This window comes from Prorops nasuta, unplaced genomic scaffold (genome assembly GCF_024137725.1).
Source record: "Prorops nasuta isolate Cenicafe-Biocafe unplaced genomic scaffold, Cenicafe_Pnas_1.2 PNAS00034, whole genome shotgun sequence".
NCBI classification, from domain to species: Eukaryota; Metazoa; Arthropoda; class Insecta; order Hymenoptera; family Bethylidae; genus Prorops; species Prorops nasuta.
Window position 1 is genome coordinate 1,064,512 of NW_027116831.1, and position 25,915 is coordinate 1,090,426.

General features: G+C 34.3%; 2 long non-coding RNA genes across 2 annotated transcripts; one reads left to right on the forward strand and one right to left on the reverse strand.

Annotated features, from left to right (window-relative positions):
* The first annotated feature begins 466 nt into the window (after window positions 1-466).
* LOC136783626 (uncharacterized) lies at window positions 467-1,777 on the forward strand. The gene is made up of 5 exons (XR_010824297.1): window positions 467-736; window positions 826-959; window positions 1,054-1,190; window positions 1,260-1,459; window positions 1,532-1,777. It is a non-coding gene; the product is annotated as an uncharacterized lncRNA (long non-coding RNA).
* Window positions 1,778-4,696: 2,919 nt separating this feature from the next.
* Window positions 4,697-6,041, reverse strand: LOC136783622 (uncharacterized). Its single transcript, XR_010824296.1, has 5 exons — window positions 5,738-6,041; window positions 5,515-5,648; window positions 5,284-5,420; window positions 5,015-5,214; window positions 4,697-4,942 (listed from the first exon to the last, which is right to left on the reverse strand). It is a non-coding gene; the product is annotated as an uncharacterized lncRNA (long non-coding RNA).
* Between the last annotated feature and the right edge of the window lie 19,874 nt (window positions 6,042-25,915).

The window sequence follows — 25,915 nt, forward strand, 5'->3', positions numbered from 1 at the left end:
AGTAATACACGATATTTTTTATTACCAGTGTATGAAAATAAGTTGGCCTAACAAATTATGTAAAATAATTAATAATAATTTAATTGAAAGAATAAATGAACAAAAGGCTATGAAAGGAATAGGAAGTACGATAGGGGTTGACCAGGGGCCGAATCCCCCTACGGGGGTACGTGGACGGAGCCCCCGTATAACACACGAAGCTTTTGGGTGTTAAATTTTTTAATTTTTATTTATAATTATGTTTACGCTCTTCTATTTTTTATTAGTTTCATTTTTTCCAATATATACAGGGAGGTTCTCTAACGGCGGCATATAGGAGATTCGTGTTATTTGACTATACACTCGGAAATCCAGAATCGGAGAGTGCTGATTGGTCAGTTGGACGTAGTGCCAATCTAAAATCAATTATTACCAACAAGATAATAAAAAAATCGAAAGCAATATGTGTCATTATCGGTGTTTTTGACGTTTACATGCTATTCGTAAACAGAAAGAGGAGAAAATGTTAGAAATGAAAAAGATAATGACATACAGTTTAATAAAATAATAAAAAGCTCCAATAAGTGATGAAAATAATAAAATGGTGAGAGTTAGCAAAGGATGAGGAAGAATTGAATACATTTATTAGGTTTGGTTATGAATTAAATTCATAAAATACTACATAACCCTACAGTCGAAAGTTCTTAACATTTTATGTTAGAGAAATAGTATATTGCAACAGCATTTACTCAACAAGGTATGCTTCTTAAAAATTCATATATTGTTGTATTCGCATAGAATTGCTTCTCTTCATTTTATTGAATGAATATCACTTATTTATTTTAGAAAGTATTATAAAAATGCAATACCAATTTATGCATGGATAAAACCCGTAGAGATTAAATTATACATAGCAAACAATTAAAAAGTTGACGGCAGGATATTTCTAAACATAAATTAAATGAATTACAATGACAAAGGTAAATATGGTTAAAAAATTGATTATTGTGTGTTTATTAGTATCAATGCAAAATTGAGGTAAAAGAAATATTCAATATTATGGTATATTTACAGGTTGATATGAGATCACATTCTGAAGATGTATTCCTCTGACATTGAAAGGTACGCTAACTGCAGATTAAGGGATTACTAGCAGGAAAGTTTTCTTTTCTACGATCATTGTCACCAAATGATTGCCATAATATTGCCTAGTAAGCAGCCAAAATCTACTATGTATTTTTTTAAATTAAAAGTAAGATTATTCATTGATGCTTTTGCAGCTTTGATGATGCTTGATAATGTGGAGCCACCATAAATTCCAATAGGCTACGGAAGAAATATAACATTTTCCTCATCGCTAGATATGCACACATTTGTTGGATTTATATCTTCATTGATAGCGAAGATTAAGAAATTGGTGAAAACAATTTAAGCAAAGATTTAAAAGAGCAAAAGTTTTTCATCCTTTTGTTAATTCAAGGTAACAACATGAAATTATTGATTAAATATATCTCCCTAATCAATTAATACAATTAATTACAATTTTTTGTAGAAACACATGAGCAACAAAGAAGTGTTATTATACAAATATATTTCCTGTTCATTGTAATCAACTGGATTTGCAAAGGACCTGTTAATACACTCTTTTCAATGCAAATTATAAAGCATTTTAACTACCAGCTTCTTGTGCATTAACCATTCAAAGACTCTGATACGAATGTATTTACGTCGTGAATATTGCTTGTATCATACAATCAAATAATGTACAAATTATAAATGTAATTAAATTTAAAACTGATTTGTGACTTAAAGCCTCTACATTTTAATATTTTTTAAAAGAAGAACTCAATGCGTTAATTAAGAAAGATAAAACATATATTCCCCATTAAAAATTGTTTTATTAAACATATACATAATTATTTGGCTTATAAAAACATTAACGAACAATAAAATAATTATAAATATTGCTCAAATAAACCCCCAGCAACTGCAGAACAATATTCGAGTCTTTTTTGAAAGCCCTGCAATGTGTTCTGCAGTTGCAGAGGTGTTACACTTTCGCATGCAGTTATAATATTGCCCTTTAACTCATCGAGAGTCTCAATTCGTATCCCATCGTATACGATATTTTTTAAATAACCCCATATTCCGAAGTCGAGTGGTGAGAGATCAGGGGACCTTGGCGGCCATTCTATGGGACCGTATTTTCCTATCCACCTCCCGGTGAATTTATTATTTAAATAATTAGTGGTAACTTTAGCAGTATGGGGTGGAGCTCCATCCTGTTGAAAAATCACTTCTCTCTGTCAATGAAAGAAAATTCACAATAGCTGTATTACATGTTTTAAAAATGTACTTGTGTGAATATTTTCTAATTAAACTCACACTATCAGCAACCCTCTGCATTCTTGGTTCAACCTCGTCTCTCAAAAGTTGTAGATATTTTTCCGCAGTTAGATTACCCTCAATAAAGATCGGACCTATTAAATGGTTTCCTAATACCCCCAGCCAAACATTCAATTTTCGCTGATATTGGATATGCGATTCTATAACTATATGTGGGTTCTTCTTTGCCCAAATTCGAGTATTTTGCCTATTCGGAGAATCAACTAGGATAAAAGTAGATTCGTCCGAAAATAATATGTTTTGTAAAATTTCGGGATTATCTTCTAATTTCTGTAACATTGATTTGCAGAAATCCATTCTTTTTAAATAGTCCGGGCTCAAAAGTTGTTGGCAGCTCTTTACTTTATACGCTCGAAAATTAATTTTTTTCAGCGTTCTTCGTACAGACGATTTCGACACTCCAACTTCTCTGGAAATATTTCTAGCAGATACTCCTAAATTATTTTCCGCACAATCTATGATAGCTTGTTCAGTTCTTGCCGGTAATGCTCTCTGAGGTCTTTTCTGCTTAATGTGTCCAGAGTCCAAACATCCAATTTCTTCAAATTTTTTTATGAGACGGAATACACTGCTGGATGTGGGTGATGACATATCGTTATATTCTTCGGCAAATAATTGTACGATTCTTTTAATCGAATGGCCACCATAATACCATTTAATTATTTGTATTTTTTGTTTTATATTCATTTCTAATTATTCTGCAAATTTTATGTAATAATTAACTCAAATAATAACAGAGAGACTAAATTATTGTAGCATAAAGAACTCAATACTCACCTCACACGTTTAATCTCTTTTTATTATAAATTTCTAATCGTTCCTGAAGGAAATTAATTATGTTTTATCAAAGGATATTGTCAAAAGAAGTTGTATAATGCAACAATTTTTGTTTTCGTGTAGCATTTGTTTTTTACAATACCAACTATCAAGTTTTGTTAATCTTTATGCTACAATAATTTAGTCTCTCTGTTATTATTTGAGTAAATTATTATATAAAATTTGCAGAATAATTAGAAATGAATATAAAACAAAAAATACAAATAATTAAATGGTATTATGGTGGCCATTCGATTAAAAGAATGGTACAATTATTTGCCGAAGAATATAACGATATGTCATCACTCACATCCAGCAGTGTATTCCGTCTCATAAAAAAATTTGAAGAAATTGGATGTTTGGACTCTGGACACATTAAGCAGAAAAGACCTCAGAGAGCATTACCGGCAAGAACTGAACAAGCTATCATAGATTGTGCGGAAAATAATTTAGGAGTATCTGCTAGAAATATTTCCAGAGAAGTTGGAGTGTCGAAATCGTCTGTACGAAGAACGCTGAAAAAAATTAATTTTCGAGCGTATAAAGTAAAGAGCTGCCAACAACTTTTAAGCCCGGACTATTTAAAAAGAATGGATTTCTGCAAATCAATGTTACAGAAATTAGAAGATAATCCCGAAATTTTACAAAACATATTATTTTCGGACGAATCTACTTTTATCCTAGTTGATTCTCCGAATAGGCAAAATACTCGAATTTGGGCAAAGAAGAACCCACATATAGTTATAGAATCGCATATCCAATATCAGCGAAAATTGAATGTTTGGCTGGGGGTATTAGGAAACCATTTAATAGGTCCGATCTTTATTGAGGGTAATCTAACTGCGGAAAAATATCTACAACTTTTGAGAGACGAGGTTGAACCAAGAATGCAGAGGGTTGCTGATAGTGTGAGTTTAATTAGAAAATATTCACACAAGTACATTTTTAAAACATGTAATACAGCTATTGTGAATTTTCTTTCATTGACAGAGAGAAGTGATTTTTCAACAGGATGGAGCTCCACCCCATACTGCTAAAGTTACCACTAATTATTTAAATAATAAATTCACCGGGAGGTGGATAGGAAAATACGGTCCCATAGAATGGCCGCCAAGGTCCCCTGATCTCTCACCACTCGACTTCGGAATATGGGGTTATTTAAAAAATATCGTATACGATGGGATACGAATTGAGACTCTCGATGAGTTAAAGGGCAATATTATAACTGCATGCGAAAGTGTAACACCTCTGCAACTGCAGAACACATTGCAGGGCTTTCAAAAAAGACTCGAATATTGTTCTGCAGTTGCTGGGGGTTTATTTGAGCAATATTTATAATTATTTTATTGTTCGTTAATGTTTTTATAAGCCAAATAATTATGTATATGTTTAATAAAACAATTTTTAATGGGGAATATATGTTTTATCTTTCTTAATTAACGCATTGAGTTCTTCTTTTAAAAAATATTAAAATGTAGAGGCTTTAAGTCACAAATCAGTTTTAAATTTAATTACATTTATAATTTGTACATTATTTGATTGTATGATACAAGCAATATTCACGACGTAAATACATTCGTATCAGAGTCTTTGAATGGTTAATGCACAAGAAGCTGGTAGTTAAAATGCTTTATAATTTGCATTGAAAAGAGTGTATTAACAGGTCCTTTGCAAATCCAGTTGATTACAATGAACAGGAAATATATTTGTATAATAACACTTCTTTGTTGCTCATGTGTTTCTACAAAAAATTGTAATTAATTGTATTAATTGATTAGGGAGATATATTTAATCAATAATTTCATGTTGTTACCTTGAATTAACAAAAGGATGAAAAACTTTTGCTCTTTTAAATCTTTGCTTAAATTGTTTTCACCAATTTCTTAATCTTCGCTATCAATGAAGATATAAATCCAACAAATGTGTGCATATCTAGCGATGAGGAAAATGTTATATTTCTTCCGTAGCCTATTGGAATTTATGGTGGCTCCACATTATCAAGCATCATCAAAGCTGCAAAAGCATCAATGAATAATCTTACTTTTAATTTAAAAAAATACATAGTAGATTTTGGCTGCTTACTAGGCAATATTATGGCAATCATTTGGTGACAATGATCGTAGAAAAGAAAACTTTCCTGCTAGTAATCCCTTAATCTGCAGTTAGCGTACCTTTCAATGTCAGAGGAATACATCTTCAGAATGTGATCTCATATCAACCTGTAAATATACCATAATATTGAATATTTCTTTTACCTCAATTTTGCATTGATACTAATAAACACACAATAATCAATTTTTTAACCATATTTACCTTTGTCATTGTAATTCATTTAATTTATGTTTAGAAATATCCTGCCGTCAACTTTTTAATTGTTTGCTATGTATAATTTAATCTCTACGGGTTTTATCCATGCATAAATTGGTATTGCATTTTTATAATACTTTCTAAAATAAATAAGTGATATTCATTCAATAAAATGAAGAGAAGCAATTCTATGCGAATACAACAATATATGAATTTTTAAGAAGCATACCTTGTTGAGTAAATGCTGTTGCAATATACTATTTCTCTAACATAAAATGTTAAGAACTTTCGACTGTAGGGTTATGTAGTATTTTATGAATTTAATTCATAACCAAACCTAATAAATGTATTCAATTCTTCCTCATCCTTTGCTAACTCTCACCATTTTATTATTTTCATCACTTATTGGAGCTTTTTATTATTTTATTAAACTGTATGTCATTATCTTTTTCATTTCTAACATTTTCTCCTCTTTCTGTTTACGAATAGCATGTAAACGTCAAAAACACCGATAATGACACATATTGCTTTCGATTTTTTTATTATCTTGTTGGTAATAACTGATTTTAGATTGGCACTACGTCCAACTGTCCAATCAGCACTCTCCGATTCTGGATTTCCGAGTATATAGTCAAATAACACGAATCTCCTATATGCCGCCGTTAGAGAACCTCCCTGTATATATATATATATGTTATTTTGTTTTCAGCCCTATGGTTGTAGCGTCGAGGAGTAGTTAGCCTAGGGATCCGCCGGTGGCGCGCGAGTACCGCGCGACTCGGTGGGGCCGCCGCGAACGCCAACTAGTGGCTCGAGCGCGAGGCTAGCTAGTACGTCATCGGGACTCCAGCCGCGTTCGCACCACTTAGGCCGCGTCCACACGTAGGACCTAACGCAACTCCCCAATACCGTGTAACGCGAACCGGATATTGTATTGATTAGTGATATTGTAATAAAGAGAGTTTAACCGAAATTAGCGATTCATTGTATTAGCACCCCATCCCCGATAGTCGCGTACGAGGGTTAGAACCCCCTCTGCATAAATAAATATTCGGGTATTATCAGAAGTACATCGAAGGCGCCCGGGTCTAGTAGGAAGTCGCCTATTGGGACGCGAACGCGATCGGTGAGGGATCACTCCTCCCTCCCCTTCTATACTATCCCCAAGGATAGCCAGTAGCGTCACAAGACATAGGAGGAAAATATAGCAGAGGCAGGGGTTTCTATCGGGGACGTGGCCGTGGTCGTGGCAGAGATAAAAAAATTACATATATCAAGCATGCTGTTATTTATAATTGATTGTACTACATGAATAAATGAGTTCTTTAAATAATCCCAAACAAATTTTAAGTATTAACCTATATCTTTTTTCTTAACAAATTCATGGACAGATAATAATGGTATGTATATGAAACAGATGTCGCACGAAGTATCTTAAATGATTGAATAAAACAAATTAGGTTATAAAACCAAAAGATTTCATAAAAAACTTATCAAGATATCATCATGTATACGCAAGTAAAGTGCTAATACAAAAGCAATAAAGAGGGAATGTGTAGCAATGCATATGTATACTAATAGCGTTATCTATCGGTAACATTTCTCATTTTTGGAAAATCTACTCCCAAAAATGAGAAATGTTACCGATAGATAACGCTATTAGTATACATATGCATTGCTACACATTCCCTCTTTATTGCTTTTGTATTACCACTTTACTTGCGTATACATGATGATATCTTGATAAGTTTTTTATGAAATCTTTTGGTTTTATAACCTAATTTGTTTTATTCAATCATTTAAGATACTTCGTGCGACATCTGTTTCATATACATACCATTATTATCTGTCCATGAATTTGTTAAGAAAAAAGATATAGGTTAATACTTAAAATTTGTTTGGGATTATTTAAAGAACTCATCTATTCATGTAGTACAATCAATTATAAATAACAGCATGCTTGATATATGTAATTTTTTGATCTCTGCCACGGCCACGGCCACGTCCCCGATAGAAACCCCTGCCTCTGCTATATTTTCCTCCTATGCCTCTACTATTATCGCCATTTCTTTTCATTACTCCTTGCCCTCTGCCTCGTTGCCAAGAGATATTTGCCCCACCTCCTGAAGGGCCAACGCTTGTTTCTATCTCCTTCTTATCATTTTTTCCTTTATTTTCAGATTCATCATTTTCCGTCGCATTTTCCTTTTCTTCTTCTTTATCCTTTTCTGTTTGATTAATCACCTTTTCATTATTATTTTTCTAAAAATGAAATCATTGTATGAACTCCTAACAAAATTTTTTTTCCCTTATTTCTAAATATTTCAGTAAACTAAGTACCCTTGCCTTTTTCGACCTACAAAATCTCATGAACTCCACATACAACTTTTCTTTCTCTGGAAATTCGTTCAGTAATAAATCAACATCATCTGAAACAAACAGAAAGTACATTACGTTTAAAAATTCATTTAAATAATATTATCAATATACATTACTTTCGACAACCATTTGGTCATTGCCATCGGATTGCTTCTCGTTAGACATCGCGAGGTTAAATAAGTAGCTTCATAGTGATGCCAGAATCGAGCCTTCAACAACGAAAATGAACTTAGCCGTTAGTCAGCAGCACCATCGACAATTTGAATGAAAGGGGCACAAACACAGCTATATTTGGTCAGCATAGGTGTGATTTGGACTTGGGACAACATCAGCAATGGAAACAGAGCGAATACTGCTAATCAATGCATTTTTACATGTCGTCCGTTTAAAGTGATGCTAAGTTTACCCAAAAACTGGAAGGAAATGCAAATCCTTTTCCTAAAATAGTTTTTAATTTTTATACAATGCTTACATGTAGCCATTAATTAATCAGATTTGGTAATAAATATAAAAATGTATTCTTCTTATAACAAATATTGAGTGAACGTATAATAAACTTATTTTTATTCAATATTAACCAGCTAACAAATACACTTTTTTATTTATTATTGAGTCCAATAAATTAATGGTTATTTAAAAAAAAATCTTTGTTATTAAAAAATAAAAAAAATTTAACTTTGCCAAGACTCGAACCCGAGCCCGCTGCGTGTCAAAACGCCATCCTTACCGTCCGCGCTACAGCGCTCACTTGTTGTACCAAAAGCGAAACAGTCTTTTAAAGACTGATTATAATTCTTTTAGTAACCCTTCATAAACTATCAAGAACTAGCTGCATTAATAATAAATTTAGTTACACAGCATTATTTCACTAAATTTATTATGGTTTTAATTTGAAGCATACAATTTGCATGAAGATAAGATATAGTTTTAGAGTAATCATGCAGTAATCTAAATACAAAACTATTAATATGCTCTCTATTATGATAAATTAATTAAATAATATTATAATAAATGTTACGCATGTAATCAAATAATTCATAATAGTTAAGTATATGAATAGTTTTGTGTTTAGAGTAATGCATGATTACCATTGAACTATCTTATCTTCATGCAAATTGTATGCTTTAAATTAAAAGCATAATAAATTTAGTGCAATAATGCTATGTAAATAAATTTATTTATTAACCCATTAACGTCCAAAATGTCAAAATTTCTTGCACGTTTTCAAAGTGATTTTTTCCTATGTAATTGGCGTTGAAAAAATTCTTCAACCACATATTCTGATGTAAAATTGCATGCTCTTTCAGAATCCGTTGCCAGAATCATGATAAAACTCACAGGAAAAGAGATATGCTCGATTGAAACATAAAAAACACCTAAATTTTCGAAAAAAAAAATTTTTATGATTTTTTTTCGAAGTGTTACGGTGAAGATATCACCTTGCGACCGTGATCAAAGGTGATCATGGGAGTTGAAGTTTAACAGGGAATTTTTTTGTTGACCTTGAACCATCGCTTCTTTACACAATGGCGGAAAAAACTAATTTTTTTTTTTTAATCTTCATCAACTTTTTTCTCGAAATCTATGGTCTTTAGAAAAAAATTCATAAAAACAAAAATGCCTTAGAATCGCTCGAGGAACATTCGCAAATTTTTTCAGAATTTTTTGAGACAATTTTTGATTTTCCGGGAAACTTGTGAAATGGAATTTTCAAAAATGTCTCCAAAAATTCTGAAAAAATTTTAGGATGTTTCTCGAGTGCTTCTAAGACATTTTTGTTCTTATGAATTTTTTTCTAAAATCCATAGATTTCGAGAAAAAAATTGATAAAGTTGAAAAAATAAAAATTCGTTTCGGCCGATGTTTTGAAAACCTATTGGTAAAAAAACGTTCTGTCTACGAAAACTCGGAAAAAATTTTACAATATTGCTCGAATGATTCTAACTTATTTTCATTCTTTTTTCAAAGACTTATAGATTCCGACAAAAATTTCATCCTTTATTTCCATTTCATTTCGGCAGATAAGCGTAATTTTTGGTCTCATGTATTCATGAATATTCGTCTTTTTTTGTTCTCTTCTTTCGTATTTTTGTACATACGGATGAGTGATAAATAAACGAAATCATTAATTTCATACATTATGTCGCGGAAACGTGTAAGATCTTCTGAATATGAATCAGATTCTTCAGATAGTGATTCAGAACGCAACGTATTGATTCCGAATCCTGACTATTCAGGTTCCGATGATTCTGGTTCCGATTTTGATTCAGATTGCGAACATGAAATACCCAATATCACTTACAATAAAGCTCGTGCAAATTATTCTGAAAAACAAGATAAACTTGAAAAAGGTCATGAATTCACTTGGATTGAGGGTGAAAAGTTACACCCTGATTCTTGTGAAGATAAAGTATTATTGTCCGAATCGCAAAAAAAGAAAATACGTAGGAGCGAACCTTTTCAATTGTTTGAAACCTTTTTTTCTATTGAAATGAAAAAATATATTATTGATGCGTGTAAAGACAATGGTTATGATCTGAAATTGAAAGATCTTGATACTTTTATTGGAATAGTTATTTTTTCTACATTCAATCCCAGAAAATCACAGAGAGATTACTGGTCATCTGATCCGTATTTATCTAATGAAGTAGTTTCTTCTGCAATGTCTCGCCAACAATTTGAAATCACAAAATCTAAATTGAAGTTTTCAAAAAACAAAGACAAAGATTCAAATGATCGAGGATGGCGCGTTCGTTCTCTACTGAAACTTTTTCAAAATAACATCATGAAATTCGGAATATGGAGAACTGCTCTATCCGTTGATGAGATGATGGCCAAATCCTATGCAAAAACTGTTTTGAAACAATTTATTCGAGGAAAACCGATAAGATTTGGTTTGAAATTTTGGGGCTTGTGTACTTCGGACGGCTATCTACTGAATTTGGATCTTTATTGCGGCAAGAATTCTCAAATTGGAGATAAGTTATCTAAATGTGCTTTAGGTTCACGAGTAGTATTATATTTATTACAACCATTTTTTCAAATAATAAGTTATAACAAAATTTCTCAATTTCATCTGTACTTTGACAACTTCTTCACGAACATGGATTTGGTATTACATTTGAAGAAATTGCGTTTGAAATGCACTGGTACTATCAGAGATAATCGAGTCATAGAAAAAAATGTGCTTGATAAGAAAGCTCCAAGAGGGACATATGTGGTGAAGCACGACGTAAACAGTGGCATAAATTTCATTACTATCATGGATTCGAAGCCCGTCTCAATAGCTTCAACTGCAGCAGGTGTCAATCCTCTATCTATTTCAAAAAGATACAGCGCATAGGCTAAATCTAAAATTGAAATACCTTTTCCGCAAGCTTTTCACCTATATAACAAATTCATGGGAGGTGTTGACCTGCATGACGGACATTGCAATGACATACTCCCAAGTATACGATCAAAAAAATGGACATAGGTAGTTTTTATGAGACTTTTACAGGCGTCTATTACTAATTCTCTTGTAATTTTCAATGCTGCTAACGATGGAAAGAAAAAAGTTGGAATAAAAGAGATCACTATTTCGATTGCCAAATACTACTTACAAAAAAGTAGTCGCAAAAGTAAAGCACATGGACGATCTAATAGTGACAAATTGAGGATTTGTTCGAATGGAAACTGTCCAATAAGAACAAGAATTTTCTGCAAAACATGTAATTTAAATATTTGCAATAAATGTTGGCTAAAAAAGCACACCTAAAAGTATGAATAAGTGAGAGGCAAGGGGACTCACGGAAAACAAGCACCCCGAGACGTGAGAGGCAAGGGGACTCACGGGAAAAAAGCACCCCAAAGGAGACAGAATTTTACCACGTCCACGCCGTAGTCTCTGGGTAACGCTAAGAGTAAAAAAATCTTCCTAAAATTTGCACAGAAATCGTTTTTTACCAATAGGTTTTTAGAACATAGCGGCCGAAACGAATTTTTATTTTTTCAACTTTATCAATTTTTTTCTCGGAATCTATGGACTTTAGAAAAAAATTCATAAGAACAAAAATGTCTTAGAAGCACTCGAGAAACATCTTAAAATTTTTTTAGAATTTTTGGAGACATTTTTGAAAATTCCATTTCACAAGTTTCCCGGAAAATCAAAAATTGTCTCAAAAAATTCTGAAAAATTTTGAGAATGTTCCTCGAGCGATTCTAAGGCATTTTTGTTTTTATGAATTTTTTTCTAAAGACCATAGATTTCGAGAAAAAAGTTGATGAAGATTGAAAAAAAAAAATCGTTTTTTCCGCCATTTTGTAAAGAAGCGATGGTTCAAGGTCAACAAAAAAATTCCCTGTTAAACTTCAACTCCCATGATCACCTTTGATCACGGTCGCAAGGTGATATCTTCACCGTAACACTTCGAAAAAAAATCCTAAAAAATTTTTTGTTCGAAAATTTAGGTGTTTTTTATGTTTCAATCGAGCATATCTCTTTTCCTGTGAGTTTTATCATGATTCTGGCAACGGATTCTGAAAGAGCATGCAATTTTACATCAGAATATGTGGTTGAAGAATTTTTTCAACGCCAATTACATAGGAAAAAATCACTTTGAAAACGTGCAAGAAATTTTGACATTTTGGACGTTAATGGGTTAATGCAGGTAGTTCTTGATCGTGTATGAAGGGTAACTGAAAGAATTATAGTCAGTCTTTAAAAGACTGTTTTGCTTTTAGTACACCAAGTAAGCGCTGTAGCGCAAACGGTAAGGTTGACGTTTCGTCACTAAGAGGGCTCGAGTTCGAGTCTTGGCAAAGTTAAATTTTTTTTTTTTTTTTAATAACAAAGATTTTTTTTGTAAATAACCATCAATTTATTGGACCTAATAAAAAATAAAAAATGCATTTGGTAGCTGATTAATATAAAAAGCAATAAGTGTATTATACATGAACTCATTATTTGTTATAGAAGAACGCATTTTTGTATTTATTACCAAATCTGATTAATTAATGGCTACATGTAAGCATTGTATAAAAATTAAAAAATAATTTAGGAAAAGGATTTGCATTTCCTTCTAGTTTTTGGGTAAACTTATCATCACCTCAAACGGACGACATGTAAAAATGCATTGATTAGCGCTATTCGCTTTTCTTCCAAAGCCGATGTTGCCCCGAATCGAAATCACAGCTTTTCTGAGCAGGCATAGCTGTGTTTGTGCCCCTTTCCTTCAAATTCTCGATAGTGCTGCTGACTAACGGCTAACTTCATCTTTGTTGCTGAGGTCTTGATTCTGACATCTCGTTGTCACCGAATAATTTAAAAAAGGAGATTAAAAATGCCGAATAATAACAGTAAGTAATCTAAAAACGCAGTTTTATCTTTAATGAATAATAATAAAAAAAATAATTTTTAATCATTACATAGAAAATAGAAAAAGAGGGAAAAACTCACGCCAGAAATGCCAACTAAGGCGACTGCAAAGAAAGTTGCTGCAAGGACAAGGTATTATCAATTTTAAAATTTAACTGTTTCCATTAAGTGTATTAAAATTGTTAATGCAAAAATTACATTAATATTAACGTACAATTTTAGCTGAAGACAAAAAAGAAGGAGAAAACAAAGAAATATTTGAAAGGCCAGAGGAAATAACAGACAAGGAAGAGGTATGGAGAAAGGGAGATAGAGATAGAAGACGAATGTATATAATAATTTCTTTAATTTTTCAGAAATCTATAAATAGAAATATTGAAATTCAACCAAAAGAGGGCGAAACGTCACACAAAAAAATAAATCAAAATGTGACAAACATTTATTATATTAATAAAGCAATTTTCAAATAATTTTTTGTTGCCAGTTGGTTTTTTATTTATTAATTCCCTACAAATTTAATAAACAGAAGATAATTACAATATTCAAACCACGTATTCACAAAAGAGAGCTGAGATAGGGTCACTTGTCCAAAAGATGGACAGTTTAGCACTTCGTTGTATATCACGGTTGTATATTTAAAATATAATTTTTCATTTTTAAAGATAACTGACGAAACTGAATAAATACATAATTAAAGAATCGAATAAAAAATAATTCAACATACTAGAAATAATTTTAAATAGATTATAAGAAAAAAAAAATTGTCAAATAACCAAAAACACCAATAGATAGAAAATAGAAAATATGAAGATTCAAATTAAATTTAAAAAGTAATAAATGTATATTAATAACTAAAAATGCTTTTTAAAATCAAAAGCACAAAAAAAAATTTATTTCAATAAAATTTATAAGATGATTACTACCTTCGTCCATTTATTAATCATTGTCCATCTATTAGGCATGTTACCTTACCCGTCGACTAATTAATGTGATAAAAATTTACAAAACCAAATGACATCTCATCTTCCAATAACATTCATTTGTAGTCTGGAACATGGGTATTATATTTTAAGAAATAGCTATAATTTGCAAGCTAAATCACTTTTTTATGTTTGGCAACCGCAGCTATATTAACGCGAAAGGTCTAAAGGGAGAAGAAGCCGAAAACACATACTTTCGAATTTTCTAACTCCACTCACAGGTCTTGTGCATCTTTGGAAATGCCTTTATTTCGTTTGGCCATCAAAGCGAAGCATGCCTGAATTTTTTCACGAATTTTCTATGTGTCCTTCACTAAGCAGCACTGGCCTAAAGGAGGGAAAACGCGAAATTGGAAGATTTCGGATTTTCTGCCTGCTCTCACAGGTCTTGTGCATCTTTGGAAATGCTTTTAGATCGTTTGGCCATCAAAGCGAAGCATGCCTGAATTTTTTCAAGAATTTTCTATGTGTCCTTCACTAAGCAGCACTGACCTAAAGGAGGGAAAACGCGAAATTGGAAGATTTCGGATTTTCTGCCTGCTCTCACAGGTCTTGTGCATCTTTGGAAATGCCTTTATTTCGATTGGCCATCAAAGCGAAGCATGCCTGAATTTTTTCAAGAATTTTCTATGTGTCCTTCACTAAGCAGCACTGACCTAAAGGAGGGAAAACGCGAAAATACAGACTTCCGAATTTTCTAACTCCACTCACAGGTCTTGTGCATCTTTGGAAATGCCTTTATTTCGATTGACCATCAAAGTGAAGCATGCCTGAATTTTTTCAAAATTTTTCCATGTGTCCTTCACTAAGCAGCACTGACCTAAAGGAGGGAAAACGCGAAATTGGAAGATTTCGGATTTTCTGCCTGCTCTCACAGGTCTTGTGCATGTTTGGAAATGCCTTTATTTCGTTTGGCCATCAAAGCGAAGCATGCCTGAATTTTTTCAAAATTTTTCCACGTGTCCTTCACTAAGCAGCACTGATCAAAAGGAGGGAAAACGCGAAATTGGAAGATTTCGGATTTTCTGCCTGCTCTCACAGGTCTTGTGCATCTTTGGAAATGCTTTTAGATCGTTTTGCCTTGGTATTAGAATATTCATAAATGAATATGGGCGCGACGTGTACATTATGAGCGAGACGCAAATTATATCTATATATAAGGATGCTCATTCGCTCTAAGCGCGTCGAGTCTGGTGTGTCTTCTTTACGCGCCGTGCGTTAGTTCGCGCACCGTATAGCCGCAACTTCACGGTTAGGCTCATATGTGTTAGTACGACAATTGAGCAATGGAGGGGGAAAGGGGAAAAATTCAATGTACAGTCGGCGAAAAAAACAAAGTCATCGGCCGCTAGTTTCGGCCGCCAGTTTCAGCTTGCCTCAGTTTCATTAATGTACTCAACGTATGACAAATCACATGCATAATAAGAAACTGATGAATTCAAACTGAAATTATAGTTTCAAATACTTTTCTCAAAATCTTCTGTTTCTCTTAGAATGATAGTACCTACATTTTATGCAATAATCACCTGACAGTGCTTTAATTTCAAATGGAAGCTCATAAAGTGACTTATTCTCTCATCTTCATCTTAGCTATTACTGTGAACATCAGCTTTGCATTTAGGTTCTTTCCCTGGCAAACTAGCATCATTTTTAACTACTTTCCATTGATACAAATTAGGAAATATGTCAATGAATGTGATGGAAGTAACAGTTTTCCAGTTCCACTGCTTTCAGTTGTCTCTGTTTATTCACCGTATGCCCTATCACCTCTAAGATATTTAAAGAATGAACTATTTTCAAAGTCACATGTCATAGGTCTTACGGTGAATAAACTGAGGAAACTGAAGGGAGTGTAACTGAAAAACTGTGACTTCCATTGCATTCATTGATATATTTCCCAGTTTGTATCAATGGAAAGTAGTTAAAAATGATGCTAGTTTGCCAGAGACAGAACCATAATGCAAAGCTGATATTCAGAGTAATAGCAGAGATGAAACGGGAGATTGCTCATGCGAGGTCCCGAGGCAATCCCTACCGGTAGGCGGCGCTGGTGTTGGCAAACGCGTGTCTCAGGTCCATCTAACCCCTAACGCCATCTATCGGAAGAGACCACGAAGCACGAGCGTTAAGCTTAGAATAGGGTAAAACATATATGCATTGTTGCCAGAAAGCGGAATAAAGAGAGAGCGGAGATATTTTCTCGGACCTCTCTGTCTTTCTCGCTGTTAGCTTCTAGCAGAAGAGTCGAGGCAAAATCTTTCCGTTTCGCTTTGCCGAAAATCTACCAATAATCGATGTCATTTATATTTGCAGGCCAATGCCTTTATACATGATTTTTTCAGCATATTTATTTATCAGCATTGACTTATTTAAATCAATAATAAATTAAGGAAATGCGTATTTGATATATAATAATTATTTTAACTATAATTTCATCGTTATATTTCGCTTATTTCCGTAAAATCTGCATTTCTTTAGTTTATTATTGATTATTGTAAGTCAATGGCAATTAAAAAAAATTTAATCTTAAAAAAAAAAAAAAAGTACCGATCAGGAATCGAACCCGGACCCACGAATCGCCACGCGATTACCTTACCGCCTAGACCACGAGGCTTCTTCAGAGCACCGTAAACAGATAGTCTTTTTAAGGGCTTGAAATCTTCTATTGAAACATATAAATAAACGAAGAACCGACATCTTTATTCATTATTATTCTATGATAATGGTACACAAATTAAAGAATAATTATATAATGTAGATTTTCAAAAGCTTTTCCAATAACCAAGAACGGAAACTGCGAGCGTTGATTATTTATCTTCGTTCTTGGCTATTGGAAAAGCTTTTGAAAACTATTCAAAATATAATTATTCCTTAATTTGTGTACCATTATGACAGAATAATAATGAATAAAGCTGTCGGTTGCTCGTTTATTTATATGGTTTAAAAGAAGATTTCAAGCCCTTAAAAAGACTATCTGTTTACGGTGCTCTGAAGAAGCCTCGTGGTCTAGGCGGTAAGGTAATCGCGTGGCGATTCGTGGGTCCGGGTTCGATTCCTGATCGGTACTTTTTTTTTTTTTTAAGATTAAATTTATTTTAATTGCCATTGACTTACAATAATCAATAATAAACTAAAGAAATGCAGATTTTACGGAAATAAGCGAAATATAACGATGAAATTATAGTTAAAATAATTATTATATATCAAATACGCATTTCCTTAATTTATTATTGATTTAAATAAGTCAATGCTGATAAATAAATATGCTGAAAAAATCATGTATAAAGGCATTGGCCTGCAAATATAAATGACATCGATTATTGGTAGATTTTCGGCAAAGCGAAACGGAAAGATTTTGCCTCGACTCTTCTGCTAGAAGCTAACAGCGAGAAAGACAGAGAGGTCCGAGAAAATATCTCCGCTCTCTCTTTATTCCGCTTTCTGGCAACAATGCATATATGTTTTACCCTATTCTAAGCTTAACGCTCGTGCTTCGTGGTCTCTTCCGATAGATGGCGTTAGGGGTTAGATGGACCTGAGACACGCGTTTGCCAACACCAGCGCCGCCTACCGGTAGGGATTGCCTCGGGACCTCGCATGAGCAATCTCCCGTTTCATCTCTGGTAATAGCTAAGAAGAAGGTGGGAGAATAAGTCATTTTATGAGCTTCCATTTGAAATTAAAGCACTGTCAGGTGATTATTGCATAAAATGTAGGTACTATCATTCTAAGAGTAACAGAAGATTTTGAGAAAAATATTTGAAAGTATAATTTCAGTTTGAATTCATCGGTTTCTTATTATGCATGTGATTTGTCATACGTTGAACACATTAATGAAACTGAAAGGACTGTACCTACTAAATAGAAGTTTCTAAAGATTTCAGAGCTATATTTTATACTTTGTATTTATGAAGAGCCATTATAGAAGATCCTAGTTTGTCAAAAAAAGGGCCATAATGCAAAAAAGAGGTTTAGAGTAGCTGCGAGAAGGTATGAGAATAAGCCAATTTATGAGCTTCTTTTTGAAATTAAAGCACTTTCAGGTAATTATTGCATAAAATGTAGGTACTATCATTCTAAGAGTAACAGAAGATTTTGAGAAAAGCCTTTGAAAGTATAATTTCAGTTTTAATTCATCGGTTTCTTCTTTTACATGTGATTTGTCATACATGGAGTACTTTAATGAAACTGAAAGGGCTGTACCTAAAAAACTGTGACTTGTATAGCATTCATTGATGTGTATCCTAGTTTGTATTAATGGAAAGAAGTTAAATAAGATGCTAGTTTGCCAGAGAAAGAGCCATAATGCGAAGTTCGTGTTCAGAGTAACAGCTAATAGAAAAGTGGAAAAAGGGATAAGTATAGAGGCAAACCTTGATTGTTGGGGGCCTCTACGTGATTTAAGGCATAATATCTTGGAAATAAAAGTATAATAGGTGATGAATATTTTGATACAATCATGTATAAGTAAAGCTAGTAAAATGATCACCATTTTAATGTGGTACGTGTCATAGATAATGGGGTAATTAATCTGAGGAAACTGAAAGTTGTATAACTACAAAAGTGTGGCTTCTATTGCATTCAGTTGCATATTTTCTAGTTTGTATTAATGAAAAGTAATAAATAGTGATCCTACTTTGCCAGAGAAATAGCCATAATGCAAATCTTACGTTGAGAGTAACAACGAAGAGAAAGCTGGAAAAGGGGATGTATATAGAAGCAAACCTTTATATTGAAGACCTTGAAACTGATTTAGGACATAAGATCTTGGATGTAGAAGTCCTATAGTCGATAAATATTGAAATAAAAACAAGTAGAAATGTAAATAATTTAAATGACGAGCTCTTTTTGATGTCACACTACTACACGATTTTATTCAACTATTCATCGACTATTCAACTTCTACTGCCAACATCTTATAACCCAAATCACTTGCATGGTCTCCACTATCATGGTTAGTTTCTACATTCACCCCATTTTCAACCTTCTTCTAAACTGTTACTCTGACCATCAGCTGTCCAATATGGCCCTTTCTTTGGCAAACTAGGATCATTTATAATGGCTCTTCATGAATACAAAGTAGAAAATATAGCTCTGAAATGCTTAGAAAACTCTATTTAGTAGGTACAGTCCTTTCAGTTTCATTAATGTACTCAACGTATGACAAATCACATGCATAATAAGAAACCGATGAATTCAAACTGAAATTATACTTTCAAATACTTTTCTCAAAATCTTCTGTTACTCTTAGAATGATAGTACCTACATTTTATGCAATAATCACCTGAAAGTACTTTAATTTCAAATGGAAGCTCATAAAGTGACTTATTCTCCCACCTTCTTCTTAGCTATTACTCTGAATATCAGCTTTGCATTATGGTTCTGTCTCTGGCAAACTAGCATCATTTTTAACTATTTTCCATTGATACAAACTAGGAAATATATCAATGAATGCAATGGAAGTCACAGTTTTTCAGTTACACTCCCTTCAGTTTCCTCAGTTTATTCACCGTAAGACCTATGACATGTGACTTTGAAAATAGTTCATTCTTTAAATATCTTAGAGGTGATAGGGCATACGGTGAATAAACAGAGGAAATTGAAAGCAGTGTAACTGGAAAACTGTTACTTCCATCACATTCATTGACATATTTCCTAATTTGTATCAATGGAAAGTAGTTAAAAATGATGCTAGTTTGCCAGAGAAAGAGCCATAATGCAAAGCTGCTGTTGAGAGTAACTACTAAGGAAAAGGTGGGAGAATAAACCTATTTATGAGCTCCTCTTTGAAATTGAAGCACTTATAGGTGATTATTTAATAAAATGTAGGTCCCCTGTGATTCTAAGAGTAGCAGAACATTTTGACAAGAGCCTATGAAAGTATAATTTCAGTTTTAATTCATCGGTTTCTTATTATGTGTGTGATTAGTCATTCGTTGAGTACACTAATGAAACTGAAAGGGCTATACCTACTAAATAGAGGTTTCCTAAGGATTTCAGAGCTATATTGTCCACTTTGTATTCATGAATAGCCATTATGAATGATCTTAGTTTGCCAAAGAAAGGGCCATATTCTAAATCAGATGATCAGAGTAACAGTTTAGAAAAAGGTTGAAAATAAGATGAATTTTGAAGCAAACCTTAATAGTGGAGGGCTTGTAGGTGATTTGAGGGATAAGATCTTGAAAATAGAAGTCAAATAATCAATAAATAGTGAATAAAAGTAAGTAGAAAAGATGAGGCTGAAGTAAGCCCACACTTTTAGTCCACAGTTGCGGGCGATTGTTGAAAACCACTATAAACATCTGATTTCTCTGAAAATACGTTTTTTTCGTGTTTTCAGTAAATCAAGGGCTTCATTTAGATATAAATCAATCAATTACGTTGATTTATATTTAAAAAATTAACTTTATTAATGCTTTTAACAAAAAGCTAATAGACGTTTCGGTCGACCCATAGTTTCGGTATTTCATACAGGAAGAAATATTTTCAATCTTATTCAGGCATACTATCTTCTAGCTTATGAAATTCTCGAAAGAATGGTGCTAGTTTTGTGAGGGATCGCGCTCTCCTTAATATCGTATTTTAACAATAAACATAGAACTCATGAATCGCAAAATCACGTTTTCCAACTGTCGGCAGAGTTTTTCAACCCGCAGGAAGTTTTTATAAATTTGTTAAACTATTCAGGCTTATAGCTCATTAAATTAGAAGTAGACCAGTACAAATTTTAGTAGGTATTGATACTTCTTTATTATTTTTTATAACAGAGAAAGCTGCCGAACCTAAATTATAAATCAACCAATATTTCATCAATCCTTTGTGGAAGCTATGTACACACATGTATCTTTGCTACCTATTCTAAAGAACCAACAATAAGGTAATCGCGATCCCTAATGAAATTTGTACCGACTTCTTCACAATTTAATAGGCTACAAGGCTGTCTAGTTCTAAAAATTTTAAAAAATATCCTGCTAGTCAAAAAACACAGCCGACTGCTTGAAAACGTGATTTTCTGATTCAGAGTCCTATCATGGCCAGTCAAATTAGACTTTTTCCGTGCAAAAAGTCCCAGTAGCGTTTTTATGATTGGAAATGGTTTGTTTTATCATCTAGAATGATAATATCGTGACGAAAACCATCAATTTTGTGCGCTAAATTAACAATAAACGATTAAAGTTGGTTTTTCGCATTTTTTAACACATTTTGCTCTGTATTTTGTAAAATATTAACAATATAGGAAATTTTTGTTAATAAAAGCTGTTCCTTATTAAATTCTTAAAAAAAAAGTCAGTGGCGTCACATCTCTACATGCAATAGTTTACTTGCAAATTGAGTTCAAACACGACAATCTTCAAAAGGAATAATTGTTAATAACTTTAAAAAAAATTACTGTTTCACTTTTATATTCTATAGAAACAAAGTTCTCTTTCCTCCTAAGTAGCATACCAAATTTGAAGTTTGCATGAATTATAGTTTTTTCACAATTAGTATCGAAATTCGATTTTTTTCTTTTTTTCATATTACTGGCATTTTGTTAATAATCAACGTATTTCATCGCCGCTGCTAGAGAGTGAAGTGGAAAAGTTATATTTTCATGAATCCTTTAGAAAACCACGACATTTTCATTAGGATGGTTTCTGCACGCATTTGTTTATAAAGTGCTTATTTAACATTACTCCTATTTGCAAGTTTTACGCCCGATTAAATCCAACCAAAATGTATTGGATAACTGCGATTTTTGTGTAAATTCTAAAAAAAAAAATAATCATTTATAACTATCAGGAGGCGAAATAACGTGTTTTTTTAAATTAATTATTGTTCCGTTAATTATTGAAATATCTTAATTTTTTTATAAGCAAATTGCAGTTAAACACTTATATTTGAAGCTCACTTGATATTCAAAAGTGTCAAATAAAGTTTCAACTGTAATTTCAATGTCTAAACAAGTACATTTGAGCAAAAACGGCCGTTTATCTCAGAAGATATAGCGCCAGTTTTATGTCTCAGAACTGGACAATGTACTTCAAATTGAGGTGCTTGGAATAAAACACTGTAACTCGGCCAAAATTCATCGTATCGACCTCTTTTTTTTTTTAATTTGGGGTAGCGCGAGTTAAAAATAACACTCATCCTGTTAAAATTGATGTACAAATTTATTTAAACAATAAAAAGTTATAAATATTCTTTGTCGATATCTCCATGCTCTTTTTTTTATTTCCTTACAGTTATTCCGTTAAAATTAATTGGAGATATGTTCTAAACATCATCACTGACATTTTTATAACCTTCAAATAAACAAACAATAAAAAATTACACAATATCTGTTAGATTTATAAAAATTGTTTAATTGATGTTAATTATAAAAAAACGCTTAATATAATCGATGTCACATTGATAAAATACACAGAAACATAAATAATAATTAAACATTTTCACTGTTTTTTTGACAAAAATTCGTTTTCAGTGTCATTATTTATATCATACTCGTCATTTAAATCATTGTTAAACAATTCGTCCTCTATACACTCTTGTACAACTATTTCTTCAATGTTCGAACAATACTGACCATTACAATTAGTACATATATCTGAACATCGAAGACCATACTTTTTACAACTGCAATTCATCGTATTGCAACCCGTCGTGCATTTGCATGATATAGTTTCTAGCAAATTATTGGGAATGAGAGGATCTTTGGTATACACAGATTGTAAGCCTGTTGTGGTCGCCTTCGATCCCCATTTAATACACTCTTTAGAATTTCCTAATCACTGCTGAATCAGTAAGTGTGTTCTATATGAGTGTTCAGCAATTGCACCTTCAGTTGGAGGCAGTGTTTCTAGTTTAAACGCAGATTTTTTCGAGAACTTTTTAAATAATATATACCATAACGAATTTACAGATATTGTACAATTCTTATTACTATATAGTGCTGTAACAATTTTATTACCAGCCTCAGCAATACTAATATGATCAGAATCATAATTATAAAAAGTAAGTGCTATATCAAGAAGATCTTCATTTTTATTAATCAATTTTGTCGGTTTATTTTTTCCTTGTCGATAAAATGCTGAGGTAGTATCGCAACCGGTAAATGCATGCAAAAATGCAACAATCTTCATTAATTTTGAGTATTGAAACGAATGATTATCATAAAGTTTTTCATGGATTTGGCCTTTTGCAGGTTTGAGAAAATAAATAGTTTGATTAATCGAAGATAGCTGCGTTAAAATAACTAACAAATCGATGTCTTCACCAACAATCATTGCCTTTGCGCCAGTATTCGCTACTTTGATAGTAGTTTCTACAATTAATGTATCAGCATCTTCTACAGCTTGCAACGTACGAAATCCAGCTAAATTAAAATCTTCACAAAGCATCGCAATAAGTCCCTTTTTGTTCTTGTCATTCGATAAAAATGTTTCTTGTGAAAATGTTATGTTCATGGAGCGTTCAAAAGCTACTTCTCGACCAATTTGTCGTGTAACCCTACGTTGTCGTTCTGCACGTTTATTGTAAAAATTTTTGGAGACATTAGGATATCCGTCAAAAACTATTACGCTATCGTTGGAATAATATTTTGTGATGTACGTAACGTACTGATTGCAGATAGAATTGACACTTTGGTCTTGTCGCCATAATACACTGTAACGTGGTGGAAACCCGTTACAGAAAAATGATTATTGTTAGCTCTTCTTCAGTCTCCCCCTTAGTGCCTCCCGTCCCCTGGATGTATGTGTGTGAGTGAGTGAGTGAGCATAGATGAACCTTCCGTGTGATGGTAATGTAGTTACCCGCTGAAGGGATATTGTAATTGCCATCCACGGAAGGAGAGTAAATGTTTTTAGGACAAGGTATGATTGCGGATTGAGCGAATGTCAGTAGGTTGTATATTATTTAGGATTAAATATTATATTTCTAATGGTAAATTTTATCCGTAGCTTATAAGACCGATTCCCTGCTCCAACATGAGCTAGAAAACTGTTATTGTCCTATCCTTTACGCTCCCATGCCCGAATGCCTATAAGGCCCTCTCTCTCTAACCTTCCTGCCGAGCGCGGTTGTTTACGCGACGCTCCTACCGTCCCCTTACCCAGTCTCCCCGCCGAGCGCTTCGCCGGTTCCTTCCCGTTACCGCGCCGCGCCTCGAGCGCCAGGCAGCGAGTCCCAGTCCCCTCCCCTTACCGCGCTGACGCCTCGCGCGCCTAGCTGCGTTCTCCCCGGCCCGCGCCACTACCGGCCAATCGTTGCCGACCCCGCACCGCATCGCCCCGCTGCCGAACCACGAAGCCATAGTGTCGTCTGCTGCTAAGGACGACCACGCAGGATTCTAGCGCAGGAGCTAGCCAGCCGGCTATCATGCCAAGTATATGGGTGATTAGCCGGAACGGCGAGAAATATGGATCGCGGACCCATACCTGATTAATGATTGGTCCCTGGATCCCGATCACCAATATGACACCCCGGAATGAGGGGAATGATTGAGAGGACGGAGGAATATCCGTCAAATTGGGCCAGATCTTGTTCTACTATCAGAGCATCAGTACGTGGTCTAAGTAGAGAGCTGGGTCGTCGCCGCAATTATTGAAATTCGGTGTAATTCAATATTGCGGGCCCCAGCCATCGATTCATTGGAGTTTGACGCGGAGTTCTCGTGGCGGACGTCGTGGGATCGCTGGATTTCATCGTCGGAGCCGCCGGAGAATTTTCCCTCGCCCCTTTCCCTTCCCCTTTTTGCCTCCCCTAGTTTTCCTGTTAATTAGTGTTTAATGAAATCATTGTGCGCGTATAATAAGTGTGCCAGGACATCGCGGGAGGCCTCTCCCCCCGAGATTAGTTAGTGTTAATAAAGATTGTGTCCTCGCAGTTGGATCGCGTGTATTACTCATTTATTTTAACCCGGAATTCCTTTTCCGCAGGTTACAAATTGGCGCCCAACGTGGGGCCCCGCCGCGTAGAGTGTCCGAAGTGCCCGCGAGTGCAGTGATTTCATTAAAAAAGTGCAGTTTCCGAATTTTCTTCTGGTCTTCCCCTACTCCCCCCCCCCCCTCCCCTACTGGGTTCGGCCGTTGGCTCTGGCGGTGACCTCCCGCGTTTCCGTGCGTCGCGGGTGCGGGTCGAGTGCTCGTGACCTCTAGTGTTTGTTTTTATTTTCGAACTTCAGAAGTTTTCGCGAGTGATTCAAACTGTTCAAATTGAAAATTTGCCGCTGCCTGCCTGCCTTGCCGACCGCCGCCGCCACCGCCATCTGCCGCCGCCGCTGCTGCACCTGCCGCCGCCCGCCTTACCGACGTCTCTCTTCCCCCACCGCCAACGGAGTGCTGGGACCGCTGCTTCCCTGGTCGGCGTAAAAGGTAGGTGATGAGCATTTCTCCACTCTCCCCTCCCGGTTTTTCCCTCGAAACATATCGCGACGTAGTTCGTACCCTCCCCCTACAGGTCGTGTTATTAATTTTACGCTCCTACGGGCTACAAATTTCCGGGTCTCCCTCAATTCTTCGCGATCGACTTTTCAGGTTTCGTAGTCGTTTTTTGTTCGGAGACATGTCCATCCCGTGGGAAATGGACCTTGACGTTCGGGCCGCCGGGAACAGAACCGAATCGTTCGAGAGTGACAATAGTGGGAATTCCTACTATTGGGACTCCATGCTCGCGCCGGACGTAATGCCTCCCCCACGAACGAACTTGA